This window comes from Pelobates fuscus, chromosome 7 (assembly GCF_036172605.1).
Source record: "Pelobates fuscus isolate aPelFus1 chromosome 7, aPelFus1.pri, whole genome shotgun sequence".
Classification (NCBI taxonomy): domain Eukaryota; kingdom Metazoa; phylum Chordata; class Amphibia; order Anura; family Pelobatidae; genus Pelobates; species Pelobates fuscus.
The window spans coordinates 186194212-186217085 of record NC_086323.1 but is presented as its reverse complement, the minus strand read 5'-3'; the positions used below and the strand labels follow the sequence as shown (position 1 = coordinate 186217085).

At 42.8% G+C, this 22874-nt stretch overlaps 2 protein-coding genes across 2 annotated transcripts in view; both read left to right on the top strand.

Moving 5' to 3' along the window:
* LOC134568392 (dimethylaniline monooxygenase [N-oxide-forming] 2-like) overlaps positions 1-22874 on the top strand; it is a 489265-nt gene that overhangs the window by 82515 nt on the left and 383876 nt on the right. The window lies entirely within an intron of this gene.
* Positions 15099-22874, top strand: part of CFAP92 (cilia and flagella associated protein 92 (putative)) — a 219034-nt gene continuing 211258 nt past the window's right edge. The window contains exon 1 of the mRNA XM_063426966.1: positions 15099-15169. The gene's annotated coding sequence lies outside the window, so the exon portion shown is untranslated. The remainder of the gene's footprint in view (positions 15170-22874) is intronic.

The following is a 22874-nucleotide window of genomic DNA, read 5'->3' as shown; positions in this document are numbered from 1 at the left end:
GATGGAGACTGAACGTCTCAATATTCTGCACACTGTGGACTCTGTGGGGTCTGCTCCAGTTGAACAATTTGCATCCAACAGGCAATTACAGAGCTATTTCAGCTGGCTTCTGGATCTGAAGTATGAGGCAGTGGATGCTTTACTTCGGAATTGGACGTTCTAAGGAGCCTATGCTCTTCCTCTGTCCTCCAGATTGGTGAGAGTCCTTCATCACTTGCGGATCCACAAGCTCACTCTGTTATTCATCACTGCCTGATGGCAGAGTCAAGCATGATGTCCGGATTTACTGGAACTATCTCATGATCACCCCTCCTGCTATAATCCTTATCACGTTTATTGACGAACACCCAAGGGGAATTGCATCCACTAGTCCTCTAAAGACACTTGGACCTAGTGGCCTGGGGCCCCAGGCAATAGAGGGAGCCACGACTCCACATGGACCTGATGCAGTAATTGATGTATGGAGAGGGACCTCGATCCCTTTATGGCACATGTTACTGCTGTGCAAAATTTTGTGTCCTTTTCTTTCGACAGATTACGGACGTTCGAGCGTTCGGTGTAGACGTTTTGGGGAATAAGCTGGCGCTATATAAATAGCAATAATGATAATAATGACGAACAGTTCATTTCCAAGTCCCTTTCATGTCTCTTGTTTCTTTTCAGTTTGATTCTTCTTCATGGATCAATACATGGGATCGTCGATAATCGTTGTCACACTCTACGACAATCATCCATTCGGGATTCGGATCGTGTACAGTCTGAATTTTTATTGTTATCATTGTTTATTGTATTTGCAGGATGTTTTTATGGTTATATCGCATCAAAGAAAGAGGAAGTGATACAGGGGGAGGGGCCTTTTTACCCTGTTGCAATGTTTTTTTCACTAAACTTTATTATTAAATCTGTGCTGCTGGAGTTTTAGTAAAGAGAAATTATGCAAAATACTCGCCTCCTGTCCTTAATAAAATTAAGATTATAGGTACACTGCGTTAGCATAATCTACTTTTATTTCTTACTCAATAAATATTTTTATGGGATCTTTATATTAGCACTTCAATAATAGCTTCTCTTATTAGTAGATTTAGACCCCTCATTTTTATTATTAACTTATCAAATAAGATGTATGAATACATTCTAGGATGTAATAACACCTTATTCACGGGAGGAATTACCCTTCTAAATAATCTGTTTGGTTTAGCTTTGATTCCCAATAAATAAAGGTTGTTCTGGGCTAAAGGCAACTATAGTTACATGCTAGCTAAAAAATAAAAGTATAAACTACCATTTAAACAACTTAATCTAAAAGATTTAAGGTTGTATATGGAAACTATTACTGATATTATGATATTGAGCAAAAGGTAAAAAGTTGCATTTTAACATACACCCTTGTAGGCTCTCCCATTACCGTAGCAACAAAAGTTATGAGAACACATTTATATTTAATTTCTCTTTAATAATGTATTACTTTTGTATACTATATGCATAAGATTTAGGAATTGATTTATGTGTGAATTTCAGATTATTTTCAATGTCTTTTATTTTAAATGCAAAAAAAAAACGCACAAATTATCTGGAGGTGAGATTAAAGGGACACTGCACTGAGCAAATAAAATACCAAAGTTAATGTTTAGTAGATATACACCGATGAAAACATGCATGCATTTATATATGCATTTTTAAATTGGGGGTATATAAAAACAGCTTCAGATCTCTTGCCTGAAGCCTTTGCCAGCCCAACCTTTTGACCCCGTCCAAACTTTCTATGACTATCCAATCACAGACTACCCAATGCAGCTCAGTGCTAAGTCTGTGAAATGCAGGAAGCAATTGCTTCCTCTTTAATTAAGCTCTACTGAACTAACCAAACCAGGAAGTGGCATGACCAGTTGTCTCCTTGACACCCAGGGGGTATAATGAAGTTCAGTTATAAAAGAGCCGATTTCTATTAAAATCTGCACTTTTTGTAAAACAGAAAAAGAGAACATAAAGCATTTCAGCAAGTTAAAGGGACACTATAGTCACCTGAACAACTTTAGCGTAATGAAGCAGTGTTGGTGTATAGAACATGCCCCTGCAGCCTCACTGCTCAATCCACTGCCATTTAGGAGTTAAATCACTTTGTTTATGAACCCTAGTCACACCTCCCTGCATGTGACTTGCACAGCCTTCTATAAATACTTCCTGTAAAGAGAGCCCTATTTAGGCTTTCTTTATTGCAAGTTCTGTTTAATTAAGATTTTCTTATCCCCTGCTATGTTAATAGCTTGCTAGACCCCGCAAGAGCCTCCTGTATGTGATTAAAGTTCAATTTAGAGATTGAGATACAATTATTATATTTTATTATATTGAAACCAGTTTTTTTTTCATGCAGGTTCTGTCAATCATAGCCAGGGGAGGTGTGGCTAGGGCTGCATAAACAGAAACAAAGTGATTTAACTCCTAAATGACAGTGAATTGGGCAGTGAAATTGCAGGGGAATGATCTATACACTAAAACTGCTTTATTTAGCTAAAGTAATTTAGGTGACTATAGTGTTCCTTTAAAGTGCTTTAGGGGTCTCAAGTCTATTTTAACTTCACCGATTGGTGAAACGTGTGTTTGAAGAGAAGATACATAAACTCCACCAATCTGTTTTGAATATTTTTATTGGTTGCGCAAAAGATCATGAGCAGGCACAATTTCAAGCGATAAATGTAGTATGTGGTTGCCTGCGCAGAGGCATATAACTCAGAATGAACAAGCTTTTCTGAGAATTTAATACGACGTGCAGTACGGTAATCATATATAAAAACAGTATTATAAAAGGCAGGCGTCTCAATGTAATGAATAATCCTTTCTATAAGCATTATGGCAGCGGCCCATTAAACGCAGAATAAGTATATCGCAGGTTGAGTGCAATATCATCAGTGCTGTTAGTTTACAAATATATGTTAGTTTGCAAATATATAGTTATATCTATAATTAGGGCTGAGGCGTAATGGTTTACGTTGTACAATGCAATCGTCTGGCCATTTTAATAAGCAACCTTAGTTGACGTATGCATACTGGAGCTAATGCGGAGAGTCACTAAAGTATGTCAATGTAACAGTGCCGTATAAGGCTGCGTGACTAAACAGTTAACAGTATACTTTAGCCCCTGTAAGAGCATTTTAACCTTCCTAAGCAATACAAATATGCAATTACTGCTGGTTACTAAGCAGCTTAAACTGTGTCTAAATGACAGAGTGGGAAAATGTTCGCATCAGTCATGAATTTAAAAAAGCGTAGAGACTAAAAACCTTAATATGCATCAAGTAGGTGCGTTGGTCGCGCATTGCGCGTCTCATCTCTTGCTTACTATATTTAGGAATGCATAAACAAATATCAACTATAAGAAATCCCATGGGCATTACTGCGTCAGTAATCAAGATAACAGGCATAATAATTCGGGAATAATTTCAGTAGACCATGCGTGTTATGCATGTTGTGACATCTCAGGGTTTGTGTCCCAGGACATATAGGAAAGACAAAAGTGTGAGTCTCTTCTCTGGAGATGGTGTAACAGCTCTGCTGCGTGGGGGATCCCTTATCCCATGATATATGGCTTCTCTGGTGGTCTTTTGCGCTTTGTGTTGACTGTTTGCCGCTTGGGTCCCCTAGTGTCCCGCAGGTATCGAACCCCCTCAGCACCCCCCAGGGCTTGCCCCTGCTGTGCATCCGAGAGTCTCTCAGTGTTGTGGGCACTCAGGGTCGGGCAGAGTCCGGCGGTCTCCCACCCCTGAAAAGTCCGCGAGGTCCCCCCCGTCCCCTGCACCTCCCCAACTCCCGCTGACCTCTGCTGGAGCTCCAGTCCTTTGATGCCTCACCCTTCTCCGGCCACATGCTTGGCATCTGTGCGCGCCTCCCCAGCCACCGGTCCGCCGGGGGTCAGCACACCTCAGTACCGCAGGGCTCACAGAGTTGGGGGCGTCTGCCCCTGGACCACCACCAAATCCTGGGGCCCAGACCGGCTCCTTGTCCGGCAGTTCTCCGTCCCGAGTGGTTCCTCCATGAGGTCCGGTATCCTGGGGGTCCAGGCGACCCTGCGTGGCTCTCAGCCGCGTTTGTGCATCCGCCATCTTGGTTTCCCCTGGGAAGGGGCCTCGCGCTGCGCGGGCCTTTGTCTCCAGCCTTTGAAGGTCTGACTTATGGGCCGGGATTACCCCCACCGGCCAGGGGGGGGAAAGCGGGGCCGGGCCGGCGTCCACCTCTCTCCCTTCTCCGCCTTATGTGCACCGCCGCCTCCACCTGTGTAGGCCTCGTGTCGGTCAGTCAGGCGTCGCGGTTGCAGCGGCCGCTTGTTCATCTCTTGGGCTCTCCGTATGTGCTGCCTCGGCTCCCGGTGCTCACAGGGAGTATTTTCCTGGGCCCTTTTGGGGCTTTTTCAGGGCTATTGTGCCGTTCAGGATCGGAGCCGGCGTGGATGGCTGCCGCTCCGCTTGGCGGCCCGGCCCCGCCCCCAACTCCACCAATCTGTGTCCATTTGGTAGGGACAAAAAACACCTAAAGCTGTTTTACAATGAGTAGGGTTATTTGCTTAGGAAATTGTGAGCATGTATAATCTCTTATAACATATACTAACTATAAAACTACAGTATTGCACTATTGGTTCTCTCTCCCCCTCTTTTAATTCTAAACACAGCAAGACATTACAAAGCTCCAGCAAGGACAGTTCACAGCATAGCTCCATTAAGACATTGCACAGTATTACCTCTGGAAGATATTGCACAGCACAGCCTTGGTAAGACCATGCATAGCACTGCTCGGACGTTGCTTAACATTTTTATTTCGCTATTGAAATTAAGGTGACTTCAATTTTTAAAGCTGCTGCTTATCTAATAGTTCTCCATACTTTGAGAATGACTTTTAATTGAAACAATATATATATATGTTGTACCTTTCCTTGAGATTGAACCTGAAAGTCTGATTATGATTGTTACATTGTGTATTTTTTAGTAGTATTATTATACTTTATATTTTTTCTAGCACAACTTTTTACTTACCGTATATACTCGAGTATAAGCCGACCCGAATATAAGCCGAGGCCCCTAATTTTACCCCCAAAAACTGGGAAAACTTATTGACTCGAGTGGAAGACTAGGGTGGGAAATGCAGCAGCTACTGGTAAATTTCTAAATAAAATTAGATCCTAAAAAAGATATATTAATTGAATATTTATTTTACAGTGTGTGTATGAGTGCAGTGTGTGTATGAGTGCAGTGTGTGTATGAATGCAGCGTGTGTGTATGAGTGCAGCGTGTGTGTATGAGTGCAGCGTGTGTGTATGAGTGCAGTGTGTGTATGAGTGCAGCGTGTGTGTATGAGTGCAGTGTGTATGAGTGCAGTGTGTATGAGTGCAGTGTGTGTATGAATGCATTGTGTATGAGTGCAGCGTGTGTGTATGAGTGCAGCGTGTGTATGAGTGCAGTGTCTGTATGAATGCAGTGTGTGTATATGAGTGCAGTGTGTGTGTATGAGTGCAGTGTGTGTGTATGAGTGCAGTGTGTGTGTATGAATGCAGTGTGTGTGTATGAATGCAGTGTGTGTGTATGAGTGCAGTGTGTGTATGAGTGCAGTGTGTGTGTATGAATGCAGTGTGTGTGTATGAGTGCAGTGTGTATATGAGTGCAGTGTGTGTGTATGAGTGCAGTGTGTGTGTATGAGTGCAGGGTGTGTGTATGAGTGCAGTGTGTGTATGAGTGCAGTGTGTGTATGAGTGCAGTGTGTGTGTGTGTGTGTGTGTTGCAGAGCCTTGGTGGGGGATGGGCAATTTTATTTTTATTTTTAATTATTTTAATATTTTGTTTTATTATTATTTCTTATTATTACATTTAAATATTATTATTTTTTATTATTATTATATATTTTTTTTTCGTCCCCCCTCCCTGCTTGATACATGGCAGGGAGGGGGGCTCTCCTTCCCTGGTGGTCCAGCATTGGCAGTTCAGTGGGGGGGGGAGAGGGGGCTGTCAGAGCTGTAACTTACCTCTCCTGCAGCTCCTGTCAGCTCTCTCCTCCTCCGCGCCGTCCGGTCAGCTCTTCTGTCAGCTCACACTGTAAGTCTCGCGAGTCTCGCGAGACCCGCGGCTCTCGCGAGATTTACACTGGGAGCTGACCGAGGTGCTGAACGGACGGCGCGGAGGAGGAGAGAGCTGACAGGAGCTGCAGGAGAGGTAAGTTACAGCTCTGACAGCCCCAGTCTGTATTATGGCAATGCAAATTGCCATAATACAGACTATTGACTCGAGTATAAGCCGAGTTGGGGTTTTTCAGCACAAAAAATGTGCTGAAAAACTCGGCTTATACTCGAGTATATCCGGTATTCTGGACCCCGTATATGGTGGGTTTGCATGCTAATGGTACCATATTGGCACATGGTAATTGACACAGTTACTGAAATATTTGGGACCCCACCTCTATTTGAATTTGAAAGTTTACTTACTCACATATAGAGTTGAGCGGACACCTGGATGTTCGGGTCCGGCGGGTTCGGCCAAACTTTGAAAAAAAGTCTGGGTTCGGGACCGAACTTGACCCCGAACTTGACCCCGAACCCCATTGAAGTCAATGGGGACCCGGACTTTTGCCCACAAAAAAAGTCATGGAAAAGGCTAGAGAGCTGCAAAAGGAAGTACAATGGGGGTAAGAGTAGGACAAGTTCCCTGCAAACAAATATGGATAGGGAAATCACTTAAAATAACATAAAATACTTTGATTTTAGCTTTGGAAGAACATAACTCAAAATCTAAAGCATGGCTGTCAGGAGGATCACCAGAATTATCCATTTGAGAGAGGGTTGAAGTGCAGGGTATTCTCTTTCATTGTTCAAACTGAGCTCAACTCCTGATGCATGGAGAAAAGGCCTTCACAAGCCTCTGCTCTGCAGACAGGCGAGCAGCAGAAGGGTGACAACGCTAAAAGCGCGCACAGCCGCTACAGTGAATGTCACATCCTGTTCCAAGTTGCGGATCAGTCTGGTGATGGCTTCTGGTATCCAGAACTCTTTTTACTGAAGCTGCATCAGGGTCCTGGTATGTGGCAGCAAAACGCTGGTGCTCAACACCAGGGGGCGTGTGGTTACCCTGCAACAGACCCTGCTAATCCATTCCACACTGTGACTCCTAACTTCAACATCAGACATACTGGGTCCCAGTCGTCCGACCGCCGCCCAGACAGGGTCTGGGTCCTGGTCACCGGACTGCCCACCTGACTGTAAAACTACGAATGGATTGTTATATCTGGTAAAAACCCAAACTTTGCAGTTCGGGTTCGCTCAACTGTATTATGGACCCTTTGATCGCTACATGTATTACTTCGATAACTGTTAATTCTCAAGCTAATACATGCCGACGAGCGCTAGGGGACGGCCGCTCCGCTTTTGCACCCTGCTCCCTCTTATGCTGTGCTGGTGCCTCTGTGCGACCAGCGCCTCTTCCTCTAAACTGCACACGTCACTCGCATGACCTTGATTCCATGTGAGGTCTAGGACCTCATCATCCGCCACATCATCTTCCACCTCACCTCAACCCTGCCCTCCTTGCCGGTATGCACACTGCAGAAAGCCACAGCAGTTGGCACCTGTGTTTTTCCAGCATGTAAAGTCTGCAAAGGACATATGGAAATTGTTTTAGAATTGTATCCAGACAACAGTTTTCCCTATAAACTGACCTCTCAGTTTGACTTGGGTATTGCCCCAGAATTACAATATTGTTTAAGTACCTCTTAGCTATTGATAACTTCTATGACTTAGATCTGTGTAACAAGTGTTGTAGGTGTGAAACAATATTACAAGTGACCGATGTAGTAAATGTGAATAAAAGTTACACTTCGATTTGACTCTCAGATATGAAGTGAACAACCCAAATATACTATTTAGCACCAAAAAAAAAAAACACCCCACTAATGTACTAGTTTGCAGAATTCTTTCCCAAGCTGTCCCTATCAGCGGCAGCATCCTCTCCCTACACTAATAAGACCTCATGTGCGTGCGGCGCTACGCGACTCCAGCTTATATATAGAGGCTGGGTCACATGCTGCACTGGCCAATCACAGCCATGCCATTAGTAGGCATGGCTGTGATGGTTTCTAAGGGCACACAAGTCAAATGCTTGTTGATTGGCTGCCCCGGGTCCGGGGTCCAAAAAACCTAATGTTCGGTATGAACCCGAACTTTACAGTCAGGGTTCACTCAACTCTAATCATGAACTTTATACACATACCAGCAGGGTTTGTACAACGAAGATATAGTCAAAATCTATTTTTACTATGTAATAAAAATTATTAATGGCCACAAAATAGAGTATCAAAAGGATACTGAAAATTATATATTTAGTTAAAAATAATTGGATGGATATAACATATTACTATGTAGGATTGTATGACAATAAACCATGTGTATTATACTACTACATGGTAAAAATCACAGCATGAGCGATTTTTGCTCTATTAACTTAAAGATATTTACACTGAGGACCTAGGTTATGGGCTATACAAAATTTCACCAGCTCTTTCTTTCACTAAATTTTTTAAGAGATTAGCTGAACTATTGGAACATGGAATATACAATTTGTTCATTAAGGCCTCTGGGTACCACTGTATTCAAATGGTGGAACAAGTATGCTTCTCTTTGAAGCAGCAATGTCGACCTATCACCCCCACGGGATAAAGGGGGGGATATAGTCTATGGGGGTGGACAAAAGGAGCTGCCGGAATGCATATGGCTGCACGTGACACAGCCACTGCATTTGTAACATTCTTTTTTCTTATGTATTATAGATTTTTTATAACACTGTGTAGGGTCAGTGCGAACCAACATATCTCTCAAGTTTTTATTCCTTTTGTAGCTGACTACAGGTCTTCTTTGGAATATAGAAGGTAGATTCTTATCTGAATGTAGTATGTCCCAGTATTTGTTAATGGATTTGCAGACTTGGGTAGCTCCAGTATGGAATGTCAGAGGCAAATACATCTGGGGTACATTTCGTCTTGTTTCTCCTGGGTCCATTTCTCTGTGGCTTTGGCCAACGTAACTTCCAGTGTTTGTGTGCTCTTTCCTCTTTCTAGGAATCTCTGTGTCATTTCTTGTAGTTGTTTCTCTTGATTATTGGGATCGCTATTGTATTGTAATACTCGCATGTACTGGGATATCGGTAGCAAATCTTTGAGTTGTTTAGGGTGATAACTGGTGGCTGTTAGTAGCGTGTTCCTATCATTTTTTTTTTCAATGGAAAGTATGGCCTAGTTTTCCTCCATCCTTATAAATGGTGATGTCCAAAAATTGTATCTCAGTGGAACTGTATGTAAGTTTGACTGGAAGTGGTAGTGAATTAATTTTGTTGATCTGTTCTTCTAGTTCTTCCGGGGAACCACGCCACAGTAGGAACATGTCTTCCACAAATCGATGATACAAAATAATTTTTTCCATTAGAGGACTAAGAATATACGTCCTCGAATTTGTACATGTATGCGTTGGCATATGAAGGTGCCATGGCCGCCCCCATCGCTGTCCCGGTCAGTTGTAAAAAAAATATATTCCTTGAATTTAAAATAGTTGCATGTGAGTGCAATGTCGAGAAACTCTAGCAAATATTCAATTGGAGGGCCACAATATTTGTCGGATGAACTTAGGATGTCTCTGAGAGCCTGTATGCCTTCTGTATGAAGTATGATTGTGTACAGGCTTTGTACTTCTAAGGTGGCTAAAAGCACATTTTCATCTGGTAGAGATATCTTATTGATTCTGTTCAGGATGTCATTGGTGTCACGAATGCAGGTTGGAAGGTCCATTACTGATTCTTTAATATAAAAGTCCACATATTTAGCAATAGGTTCTAATAGGCTGTCTCTGGCCAACAAAATGGTTCTGCCCGGAGGGTTACTAGCATCCTTGTGAATCTTCGGAATTGTATATAACACCGGGTGTTTTGGATTATCCACCAAAAGGAATTTTGATGTTTGAGTATCTAGATAGCCCATCTGTAATCCATGAGAGATATGGGAGCTAATTCTATTCCTAAATTTGCTGACCAGTTTAAAGGTAAGTCTCTGATAGGTGGTCTGATCGGAGAGTTGTCCCATAATTTCCTTTCTATATTGATCATAGGCCAAGATGACTATAGTGCCCCATTTGTCCGCTTGATGGATGATAATTTTAGGGTCTTGTTGCAGGTCTTTCAGAGCGGTTTTCTCTGAGATTGTTAAATTCTGTCTATGATCTGAGGGATTATTAATGGTATGATCCGTATCCATTTTAAGTGCTTGCATAAATGATTTGATGGAATTCAGTGTATACAAACAAGTGCACACAAATGCAATAAGGTGAAAACAGGCTCTACACTTAAGTGAAGAATTCCCTTAACCTTCACAATACAATACGTGGAAAAAACAAAATATAAGTGGAGCTATGAAATACCTGAACAGATGAATATTGTTGATTAAAATGCTATTACAATAATCTGCAAATGATAAACAATCAAATCATAGTGCAGATAGTTATTATCACCAAAGGTGAATAAAGTAATCTAAATTGGCAACTCACAAGTGTAGAGCCAAAAGACCACCTGGCTCTAGTGAAAACCGCCTTGGGATCTTTTAAGGGAGATCCACTGCCCTCTTTCTGTCTCCTTCTGGTCTCCTCCACATCCAATTTGTATATAGAGATGGAGTTTTATCATTTGCAGATTATTGTAATAGCATTCTAATCAACAATATTCATCTGTTCAGGTATTTCAGAGCTCCACTTATATTTAGTTTTTTCCACGATTTGATGGAATTATTGGAAGTTTTAATATCGCTCTTTTACCTAGTTGGAAATTGGTTATTTTTATAGGTGACAGTCTGGTCCTCCTTTCGATGTTCATTACTGCTCAGTATCTGTAACTTATACAATTCAATGTTCATCTGGTTTTATGACAGGTACAAATATAAGGCCTTTGGTTAATACAGAGTAATGATCTGGTGTCAGTATTTTGTCTGATAAATTGAATACCACAGTCATTTCTTCTGTAGCGGTGGTTTTCTTTCTACCCTTCTGCCCTCTACGGGTGATCGAGTTCTTCTTACGCCTCTGGTGTTCATTCGTGAAGAACCTGGTGATTCGTGTGGATGAGTGTCCATTTCTAAAAAAAGGAGCTGAACTGGTGTGTGTTCTATCATCTTTAGTGTCAGCGTCAGAGGCAGACCCGCCTGAACTGACATCAATGGTTTGGAATGATGGTTTATTTATACGATATCTGTATCTTGGAGGAGGCTCTCTATTTGGGGTCTGAGTGCCACTTAGCCATCTATACACTTGATGGTATTGGTAATCATGGTTAACCTTGGACAATTTGTGGTTAACAGCCAGGGGCGGTCGGTAATTAAAAGGTGTGAACAAGGGGACCACACAGAGTTGATTCGGTAAACGAACGGGGTCTCACGGACAGCCAGACAAAAGGGAATAAAAGTGTAGCTAGAGCATCCATTCCGCCACACTGACCCTCTAGTGTTACTTTAACTCTTAAATTGCAGTGAATTGGGAAGGGGCATAAACTATACACCAAAACGGCTTCATTAAGCTAAAGTTGTTTTGGTGACAATAGTGTCCCTTTAATACTCATGAGTCAGAAATGTTCAATGTTTCTTTTCCCAGAGCACTGCCTCCCACCTTTTAAACAATCACTCACCTTTTTTTAGTGCACCTCTCAAATTAAATATTTCCGTTGTCTGGGTTTTGCCTGACCTTACCTTTGTTTATCAGAGGAAATTCCAATCTTCCTTGCTCTACAGACAGAATTACGTGCAGGACTTTCCCTCATCTATCCTGGCTAGTTATGATCAATTAAACTTAACCTTATGTCTTATATTTGCTTCAAGCCCTTTCATTGAAGGTACCTATGGGATTATTTTGTTCGCTGAATTTGGGTGTCTCTGCCTATATTTGGTCTGGTTGTAGTCCTAGACTCTGGCTTGGTCACCTTTGCCGACCTCCTGCCAAGGTAAGATTTGTTCTTCTTTGAAATCTTGCATGGCACTCTACTCAAATTGAAGCGCACTGGTAAAAAAAATGGAGTTTGCAACTATTAGCCCTTCTCCCATCCTGATGTTGTGTTGTGGACCAAACCAAGTGTTTGATGATTTGAATATCTGCCCCTAGCCAAATTGTTGATATTTAATGTGTGCACGCTCCTAAAGTAAATTCACACTGGACACAAGTTTCTGGTTGATGAAGGAACTTCAGGAATGTTTATTCAGGGGGCCAGCATGCCCCTTATAAAGCAAAAATACATAATATGCAAAATTATAGATAACAGAGAAAATACATCAATAATTGGTAAGGTGTTAATTGTTTTATCTAATGCACATCCTACAAGGCGTGATGTCACTGTCATCACAGGATTTTACTCTGGATTCCAGCGCCATCTTGTTACACGAGGTAGTTAGTCAATGGGAGGGGTTGCCTCTGGCAGCCATTTTGAGTAAATATTGAATATGAGTATGCATGAGTAAATAGGCATTTTACGAATTCTAATTTACGTCCATAACAGTTGTTATTGGAATAAATACATCTCACTTTTTATTGCTGTACATAGATAAACCATTTTTACATAGGCCGCTTACTGCTTTTCGGGATTGTTCCCATTGGGGTATCTCAGTGCTGCATCAGCTAATAATAGACTCTGATCCCCTCCCCCACTCCATTTGTTTGTTAATTTGTTAGGAACTGGGAAGTAACAATAGGATGTAATTTGTACAAGCAGGAATAAATTAAGATCTTTGTTTTAACCAGCACAATACATTGAGTTCCTGGCTACAGGAGACTTCTTTCCAGATGGTATTTAACTTCTCGACTGTTACCATGCTATCTCATCCAGTCATTCTTAAGCCTGCTGATATCCGTTGGACTTGTCCTGTGATTGTGCTGTTCATTCTGTCTTATGGAAACTTACAGATTTGTCTATTTGTCCTACCATGATGACCTCTTCTAAAAACAGAAGTGGTCATGGAGGTTGGAGTAACCTTTTAAGGGTCAGGAAAGCACAAAAGGGTGCAGGTCTTAGGTTTCTAGTGGTTTAAATAACTCTGAGCCTTTTGCGTCAGTTTAGCATTATTGACATATACTCAGTGCATTGGACCAGGGCGCCAGGTTCGAATATTCTAAAAAGGTACAAAGGTTATAGTTCACGTCATATATTTTATCTGGCTAGAATTATGCAACTGTGATCTATTATTAATAATAATGCTGTCCTTAAAATAAACATTTTGGCCTGGTTTTGACGTGTATGCGTCAATCCATTCCTGTCTTGACGCGAGTACTTAGACAGCTTGAAACCAAAAGTACCATGAGAGTTCTTTTGGTAAATCGACTAGATTCTGACATGGAAACATCATTTGGGTAGAATAATTTGATTTTGATGCAGATGAGTCGATATTAATAAAATGCCTAATATTATAGACTTCTGCTTTCGAAGCAGGTGCGTCAGGTTTAGCTATTTACCTTGCATATGGCATCAAGCCTTGCAGGAGTCAGTTGTAGAGATGTTTTAATCTGCACTGACTGCCTCAGCACATGGTCACCAGCCTCCCCCCGCCCTTGTCAGGCCCTTGACTGTGTGCATGAATGCTCACTCCATCCCTTATTTATGTCCTGACATATCCTTACCAGGGTTATTTATTAAACGACACATTGTTTTCATTAAATCAGAATGGAAACACTTGGGGAAAAATAGCTCCAACTCATCCATGATCTCAACTTGACTATTCTTTCCTCAGTTTTTGGGATTCATATTTAATTAGTGACATTCAGAGTTTGTCCTCCCATATCTACCCATGAACAGTTTGCAGCTTATGCTCTCCAGGATGAAAGGGGAGCCAGAAACAATCCCATTATTCACAGCCAGGTATTCACTGTGATCATGCTATGCTACTCAACTAATTGGGGAGTTTGTAACAAAGTTCGGCTCCTTAGCATCCCCTCCTCTTAACCCGAAGTAGAATTCTACTACAGTTTTTTTTTTTTTTTTTTTATATATATATATAATAGACAACTGTGTAAAAAGAAAATAATAATAAATACAGAAATTTAAAAAAAAATAAAACACTAATATTCTCGTCCCCTCCACCAACTGTAGAGATCAGGCCAAAATACCCTTATCTGGAATTTCAGCCTCCAAAGCCTCCTTAGCAACACCTATGAGCCCCCTCAAGGTTGTGAGGGAGGGAGTATACCGTCTGTACCTCTGGCACTGAAGGATTGCCAGTGATCTGCATATGCCTGAGACCACAAACTCTGCAAACTGGACCACCAGAGAGCCAGACACAGGCAAAACTGGGCCACTAGAGAATAGGAAACATAGCCCCCTGGTAAGAAGGGGGCAAAAACAAAACTGGCTAGAACAAACACGGCTACCCATACACAGCAACACACATCATCCACAGCCACACATGGCAACATACGTCAGCTACTGTAGAGTCAACAGCTATCCATTCACAGCCATACACAGGACACATAATCACTCACACACACCCACCCATCACTCACAGCCACCCACACGCATGATACACAGGCAGCTAGCCACACATACTCACTCACACAGCCACAACACAGACATACACAACAAATAAAAACACACAGCCACTCCACACACAGCTCAGCGAGTTTTAGTTCGACGAATAAAAACACCACTTTTTTATTAAATGTTTTAAAATATTCATAAATCTCGAGATATCATACCGTGTGGGTAGCCCAATACACAGTGCTGTACACTGTGCCAGTGATTGGCAGTATACCCCTAGTATAGCTTGTGTTTATTCATTCATAGTGTAACACCCTGCCTGGCTTTCACCTATTCCTGACCGCTAGTTTACCTTCACCATAGCAACCACCAAGCGGCAGCCTAACTTTATCCCTGTGTTGGTCTGCGGGTGTTCGATTCCGATATCCAATACAACAACAAGCACAGGACCCTCACACTGCAACAACAGGACCCTCACACTGCAACAACAACCACAGGACCCTCACAGCACACTGCGACACGGTAACCGAGAGATTATCAGCCCTCACACGGTAACACCGAGTCCGTCATAGTGACCGGGTCCCCGTCTCACCGAACACAGAGTGCGGATTGCTTTCCATGGCGGTGGGATACAAAGTTTGATCTGAGGCATCACTCGGGTTAGTGAGTGTTCTTAACTTGAAATGAAATGGCTGCCGTGGCATGTGTGTGAGAGGGGACATGTATTACGGGGCAGGTTAGTGTCACTGGACGATCTTTAAGGACATTTAAGGACATTTAAGTGTCACGGTGAGAGCAGATATGGAGTAAGATCCCACAGGGCCCTAGGCACTTAATTATTCACATGGGGATTTTAAATAGGGGCCAAGAAAACTCATTGATCTGCATAGGGTCACCTAATGATTAAAGGGACACTGTCACTACAAAACTATTCTTAAATACAATAATGCTTTCATTGAGTTTTGAAAGGAAGTATTTAAAAAAAATAATAATTTTGAGTGTATGCAAAAATAGAGAAACTCTTTAGTATATGACAGTGTAGCAGACTGGGTCCGCTTGTTTGCTGTACCCCTTGTTTTTTCCCAAACCAAGACTCATTCCCCCTTTTATACCCACCAAACTTCAACCACCCTCTGGCTCATTTACTTCAAAGGAACTTATTATATCAATTACTTTCCCTGGGTGGCCGCCATTCGTATGACCGAACGCACGTGTTCTAGGGAATGGTGGCCATTTTGTCTCCTTAACGCAGGCAACAGTTACATGGTTGGCGAGTGTCTGGAGCTTCTTTTGGATACACGAACTCGGTAACTGTACCACTGCCTATTCCGCTCACAGACGAGTTAGGAGAGCGCAGGTCGAGAGAAATATACTTCCGACCAGGGGGAGCATTCACTACCTAAGAGCCAGGAGGAGCCTGCATCAGGGTTCGCACCGAAAGTTGACTGGTTGCAGCCTCTTTTTCCCTGGAACTGTTTTGGGCTAACCAAACGGATCTGAACACTATTTGGACAACTTGGGCACTCAGATCCGGGCTGACTTGTGGGGTTCCTGTATAGTTCTAATATATTTTTGGGGTATTTTGTTTATTTTTGTATCGTTTCCTGTAATGAGTTATCCTCCGAGTTATAAGGATAACTGAGTTATCCTTCTTTTGACTCAATTATCTCCCAGACACAGATGCCTGCATCCTCATGTAGCCAAGTGTGGCACAATAAAGACCAGCTGACTACCAGAACTATGTGTCATCTAGTTACTTGGGGGGGGGGGGGGAGTTATTGATACCGGAGAAACTGACGGAAGCGAAGCACAGAGAGATGGACACAGGTTTCTTCAGGAAGGAAGAGATTCTTTATTGGATCACCGATCGGGACTCAGAGGGACTAGCGTCACCAAAATACAGCAAGTTCTGAGTCCCGGACAATAGTGCAGGCTCCTTATATAGGCACATAACTCCTCCCATATTAAGCTCCACCCGCACATTCTCTTAACCAATCAACACAAATAAGAATTAACTTCCTGCTTGACCATGGCTTGTCCAACACAATGGAGGAGGGGGAATACTACATCCTGTATTCTTGCACATGCTCCGTACACTACTGATCGTATCTTGCCTCGTGCAACCAACTGATCGATACGTCAGCATATGCACGTACACATGCCACGTGGTAATCTCGGCCTACTAAATTTATTTTTACCGAGATTCCACCACATTCCCCCCTTTGATGCCTCTTGATATTTCACAATTACTTGAGGCATCACTTAACCTTGGTTTGCATACACCGCAAGTTAACTTGAACCAGACCAGACTTATCTTATGATGTGAATCTTTTAACACTCATCTTCCTGCATTGGTTCTCCCTGATCTAGAGCCTTATACTTATAAATCGCCATTATCTGTGCAGCAGCCTTCCTCTCTGCTATATTTCCTATCAGGCTTTGCACAGACCTAACTACTAAGGGTATAAGACACGGCAGGAGTAGACACAACATTAAAATCAGTAGGACTCCACCTACCACTGCCTTAAGCCCTCCAAACCACTCATACCAGCTACCAAACCAACTACTTGGATTATACCCTTTCCATACCTGAGTAGGCACATGCGCTAGTTTAACCATATGGCTAGTAAGCTCAGCTATTGCTTGCCCTTCGTCATCTATTTGAAGACAGCAATTGCTCAGGTTAAACTTCCCACATACACCTCCCTCTACTGCCAAAAGGTAATCCAAGGCTAATCTATTTTGGTAGACTGCTGTCCTCATCCTGGTGTTATGCTTCGCTAGAAGATTGAGCGCTTGTGATGTCTCGTTGGTGATAATCTCAACCACCGCCTGTAATCTTATAATACGGTTGAGCATATAAATAGGGGTTCTGTAACCAAAGGTACCATCCTCAGCCCACGTGGCTGGCCCATAATAATCTATGATACGCTGGGGAGGCCATTCATCATCTTCCCAGGTGCCTATCTCTATGGGTCCCCTTTTCTTCCTATGATTCACATCATACACTTTAACACCTAAAGTCTCACCTGTTTCAATCGGTAACAAGAAGAAGGATGGTTTGAGCATACCCAACACACATGCCCCTTCCCAGTCCTGTGGCAACTCCGAATAGGCTTTCTTACCACAGATCCAGTACAAATTTGCTGGGGCTCTCCAGGTAGATGTGATGGATAGGTCAAACCACACATCCTTTAAATTGGCGTATCTAGCAAACGGGTTAGATGGTTCTGAGACATTTGAAGCCGACCACCAAGTTGTATTCTTTGTATCATCATCATAAGCTTTTTGCCCTAGACAAGTTAATTCTCCTACAGAAGTGTTATACATTATTCCTTTCCTTGCTATGCAAACATAACCTATGATGGAGGTCTTTAATCTCCACTCAGATTTACCTCTAACACTCATATGATAATCGGCTTGTGTAGATATTAGTTGGTCAACTGCCTCAGAACCGGACATTACCTCCTTTGCTTCCCAAGGCCATTGGTCTCCCATGTTAGTACCTCCACACACATAGCAGTTGGTAACATTAAGACTACCGGCAATACTTTCGGCTAAATCGATGAACAGGTTTTTAGCATTATGGGGGATCTTATTATCTATACTCATCTCTTCATAAAAGGAATGGTATACTTGATGAGTTTGGGAGGATACCGTATCAGTCTCTATCCCTATAAACAATACTGTCCCAGGATCTAAACCCGTCCCGTATATCTGAAACCCAAATAAATTGCCATATTTGTCTAAGAACTTATCGGGGTTATTTATAAGTATATGGATGGGATTACATTCCATAGACTTACAATATGGGCTGGTAGGCAACTTAGTCACTATCATGTCTTTGTCTACTGTCTGTCCCCAAGTCGCCCACCCCACACAAGACCAATATGGGCAAAAGTTATAGTCTTTATTTGGGCATCTAGGACTCACATATTTATTTTTACTACTGGGACAAATATATTTATCATTAGACCCATACGTCCTCTCCCATCTAAGATCCCCACATACATTCCACGGCTTTCTACCACTCGATATCGCTTTACACGCATCAAATAGCAGAACACCCGAAGAATGTACGGATTCTAACACCGTCTTATTAATTAGGGTCCCCTGAGGATCTCCATTCCTGAGAGTCAACCAAATTGTACGAGGTTGATACTCCGGACTGAAGCACTTAGGTTCTCCTACTCCTAAATGGCACACACTATAGTCTATATTTAGGTATCTACATCTCGATACATCTCCTTTACACTCGTATTGTGAATGCCAAATTAGGGTTTGGGAAATATGGTTACCTGTTCTCGTAGTCTTAATGCATACCTCACAGCTAGGAGTGTCGGTACCTCTACCTTCCTGAATATAAAAACACATATAAATAAACACTATCAAAAACACATCTTTCGCCGTCATCCTCAGTCTTCGTCCGTGCGAAGGCACCTCAGCTTCCAGGATGTAAGGGCTGCAGGGAATGGAGTTCTGCTCGTCTTCACAGGAGTCCCTTCGAGACTTTCCCTGGCTTATAAACTATACGTCGGTGGGCGGACAGGCTTTATTATGGCCTTCTCACTCACGCACCAAATCCCAAAAATAATAAAATTTGTAATCCACAATAGTTCCTCGTTACTCCGACTGAGTAGTGCGTTTTAACCGGATCTTGCAGGGATTCTCTGGATCTGCTGTAACTTGCCAAGAATCGACTGCTGCTGGTTTAACCCTGGAGTGATGTATCCACGGAGTCACTTCGGCTACTTTTATCGCTGTAGGGGTAGACAAAAGAACAACATAAGGACCTCTCCACTTGGGCCCTAACGGTACATTATTCCACTCTTTAATCCACACTTGGTCTCCTGGATGATAACTATGAACAGGGGGATAAATATTCACAGGTAATCTATCTTGTACCCATTTCTGTACCTCCTCCATAGTCTTACCCAACTCTACAACCTGCTGCCGGGTAATTCCTTCTCCCAACTGACTCAAATCCCCCCTTAAGTTACCAAGTACGGGAGGTGGTCGCCCATACATAATTTCAAAAGGAGAGAGGCCCATCCTTCTGGTAGGGGTACTGCGGATTCGCAATAGAGCTATGGGTAAGAGAACGTTCCACTTAAGTTGGGTTTCCTGACACATTTTAGCCAACTGGTTCTTAATAGTTCTATTCATTCTCTCTACCTTACCAGAACTCTGGGGTCTATATGCAGTATGAAGCCTCCACTTTATACCAAGCATATGAGTCAGTTGTTGTAGGCACTGATGAACAAAAGCTGGACCATTGTCCGATCCTATAGAACAGGGTAGTCCATATCGGGGTATTATTTCTCGTAGCAGGAATCTCACAACTTCTCCTGCTTTCTCTGTACGAGTAGGACATGCTTCTACCCAGCCTGAATAGGTGCACACAATTACCAGCAGGTAACGATGTCCACCCGATTTAGGCATCACTGTAAAGTCTATTTGTAAATCGGACATGGGGAGTCCCCCCATAAACTGGACTCCTGGTGGCTTTACTGGTCCTTGTCTTGCATTATTTTTAGCACACGTTACACATCTTCGTACAATGGCCTGAGTCAAGTTGGACAATCTTGGTATGTAGAAATGTTTTCTGAGAGATTCTTCAGTACTGTCTCTCCCAGAATGTGTCCCGTTATGATAATTTTGGACAATTTCTACCGCTAGTGATGCTGGTATGACTATTCTTCCATCTTCTAGCTGATACCACTTGTTCTCCAAATACTTTCCTGGTTCAGTCTTTAACCACTCCTCTTCTTGAGCTGTATAAACTGGAGTCCATTGGGACAGTGGAGTTGGTATAAGAGCAGCTATATGCCCCACATACTCCTGTCTTCCTGATTCAGCAGCACGCTTAGCTGCACTATCTGCCATCCGATTTCCCTTGGTTACATCACCATCTCCTCTCAGATGCGCTCGACAATGTATGATACCGACTTCTTTCGGCTCCCACACTGCTTCCAATAGTTGTAGGATTTCAGCTGCGTATTTGATTTCTTTGCCTTCTGAATTCAGTAGTCCTCTTTCTTTATACAAAGCTCCGTGGGCATGAGTGGTTAAAAACGCATATTTGGAGTCCGTGTAGATGTTCACTCTTAAACCTTCAGCCAATTGTAACGCTCGTGTCAGTGCTATCAATTCTGCCTTTTGTGCTGATGTTCCTTTCGCCAGTGGCCGAGCTTCTATCACCTTGTCTATTGTTGTCACTGCATATCCTGCATAGCGGATCCCTTCTTTCACATAACTACTGCCGTCGGTATAATATTGAACATCGGGGTTCTGGATGGGAAAATCACGAAGATCTGGTCTACTTGAGAATACTTCATCCATTACTTCCAAACAATCATGTTGACTTTCAGTAGGTTGTGGCAAAAGGGTAGCTGGATTTAAGGTGTTTACAGTCTCTAAATGCACTCTGGGGTTTTCACACAACATTGCTTGATACTTGGTCATACGGCTGTTACTAAACCAATGATTTCCTTTGTAATCCAACAACGTCTGTACTGCATGTGGGACTCGTACATAAAGTTCTTGACCCAGAGTGAGTTTATCGGCTTCAGCTACTAGCAGGGCGGCTGCAGCTACTGCTCTTAGACAAGGTGGAAGTCCGCTGGCCACTGCATCTAATTGCTTAGACATGTAGGCAACAGGTCTTTGCCATGATCCCAAGTACTGTGTCAATACTCCCACAGCCATTCTTCTTTGCTCGTGTACATACAGGTAGAATGGTCGTGTGTGATCAGGTAGACCTAATGCTGGGGCACTCATCAAAGCCTTCTTCACATCTTCAAATGCCGTTTGCTGTTCTTGGGTCCATAAGAAGGGGTCGTGCTCTGTACCTTTGATTGCTGCGTACAGAGGTTTTGCCAGTATCGCATAGCTGGGAATCCATATCCTACAGAAGCCTGCTGCCCCCAAGAATTCTCGCACTTGTCTTCTATTCTTGGGTATTGGTATTTGGCAGACAGCTTCTTTTCTCTCTGGCCCCATAATTCTTTGACCTTCAGAGATATGGAATCCCAGATATTTGACAGTTGGCAAACACAACTGAGCCTTCTTTCTAGACACCTTGTATCCTGCCTTCCAGAGAATGTGTAGTAGATCGTGCGTTGCTTGCTGACAGATTTCTTTTGTAACTGCTGCTATCAACAAGTCATCTACATATTGTAACAATACACACTCTCCTGGGATGGACTCGAAATCCAGTAGATCTTGACTTAGGGCTGAACCAAATAGGGTAGGTGAATTTTTAAACCCTTGGGGCAGTCTTGTCCAAGTCATCTGGCGTTTTGAGCCCGTTACAGCGTTCTCCCATTGGAAAGCGAAAATACATTGACTTTCTGCGGCAATTCGGAGGCAAAAGAAGGCATCTTTGAGGTCTAAGACTGTAAAGTAGGTAGCCCCGCCCGGAATTAAAGCAAGCAGGTTATATGGATTGGGTACAACTGGATGTATACTAACAACCGCATCATTGACTGCTCTCAAGTCCTGCACAGGTCGATACTCATCTGTACCGGGCTTTTGAACAGGCAGCAATGGGGTGTTCCAGGGGGAAGTACAGAATTTTAGGATACCATACCGTATGAACTTATCCAGATAGGATTGGATGTTCTTCTTAGCCTTCTGCGGGATGTGGTATTGTCTTAGGCTCACTGGATAAACCCCAAGTTTTAGTTCAATTTTTATAGGTGGAATATTGCGGGCCAGTCCTGGTGGGTTGTTCTCTGCCCAAACTCCTGGTATGTTAAATAATGTCTCATCACTCCTAGGGTTTTGGCTAGTCAACACTGTATAAAGTCGCCACTCTTCTTCCTTTGGTACGGATAATGTCATGATACCTGAAGGTCCATTAAACTTTAAAGATGTTGTTCCATTTGGTAGGAACGTAATCTGCGCTTGTAACTTAGATAGCATATCACGTCCCAGCAATTGGACTGGACATTCAGGCATATAAAGGAATTGATGTTTTACTACGTGGCCTCCCAATGTACAGAGTCGACTTTTAAGAACCGGTTTTTCAGCACTTCTTCCAGTTGCTCCTATCACAGTAATAGTCCTTCCAGATGGAGGAGCAACTAGATTAGTCACCACTGAATGTTCAGCACCAGTGTCGATCATGAACGCACTCCTTTTTCCCCCTATTGATACATCGACCATAGGCTCCGCTCGACCAAGGGGGATGGAGCCCGGTCGGTATCAATAGTCCTCCATGACCGTGTCAGCCAATCCTACAAAGTCCCTACCTTCTCTATCGCGGGACCTTTGCGCTGCTGGAATATACCTGTCTTCCCTAACACTTCCTCTGTTCCCATTACTCCCTCTATTACCATTACTCCCTCCGGGGCCTCCTCT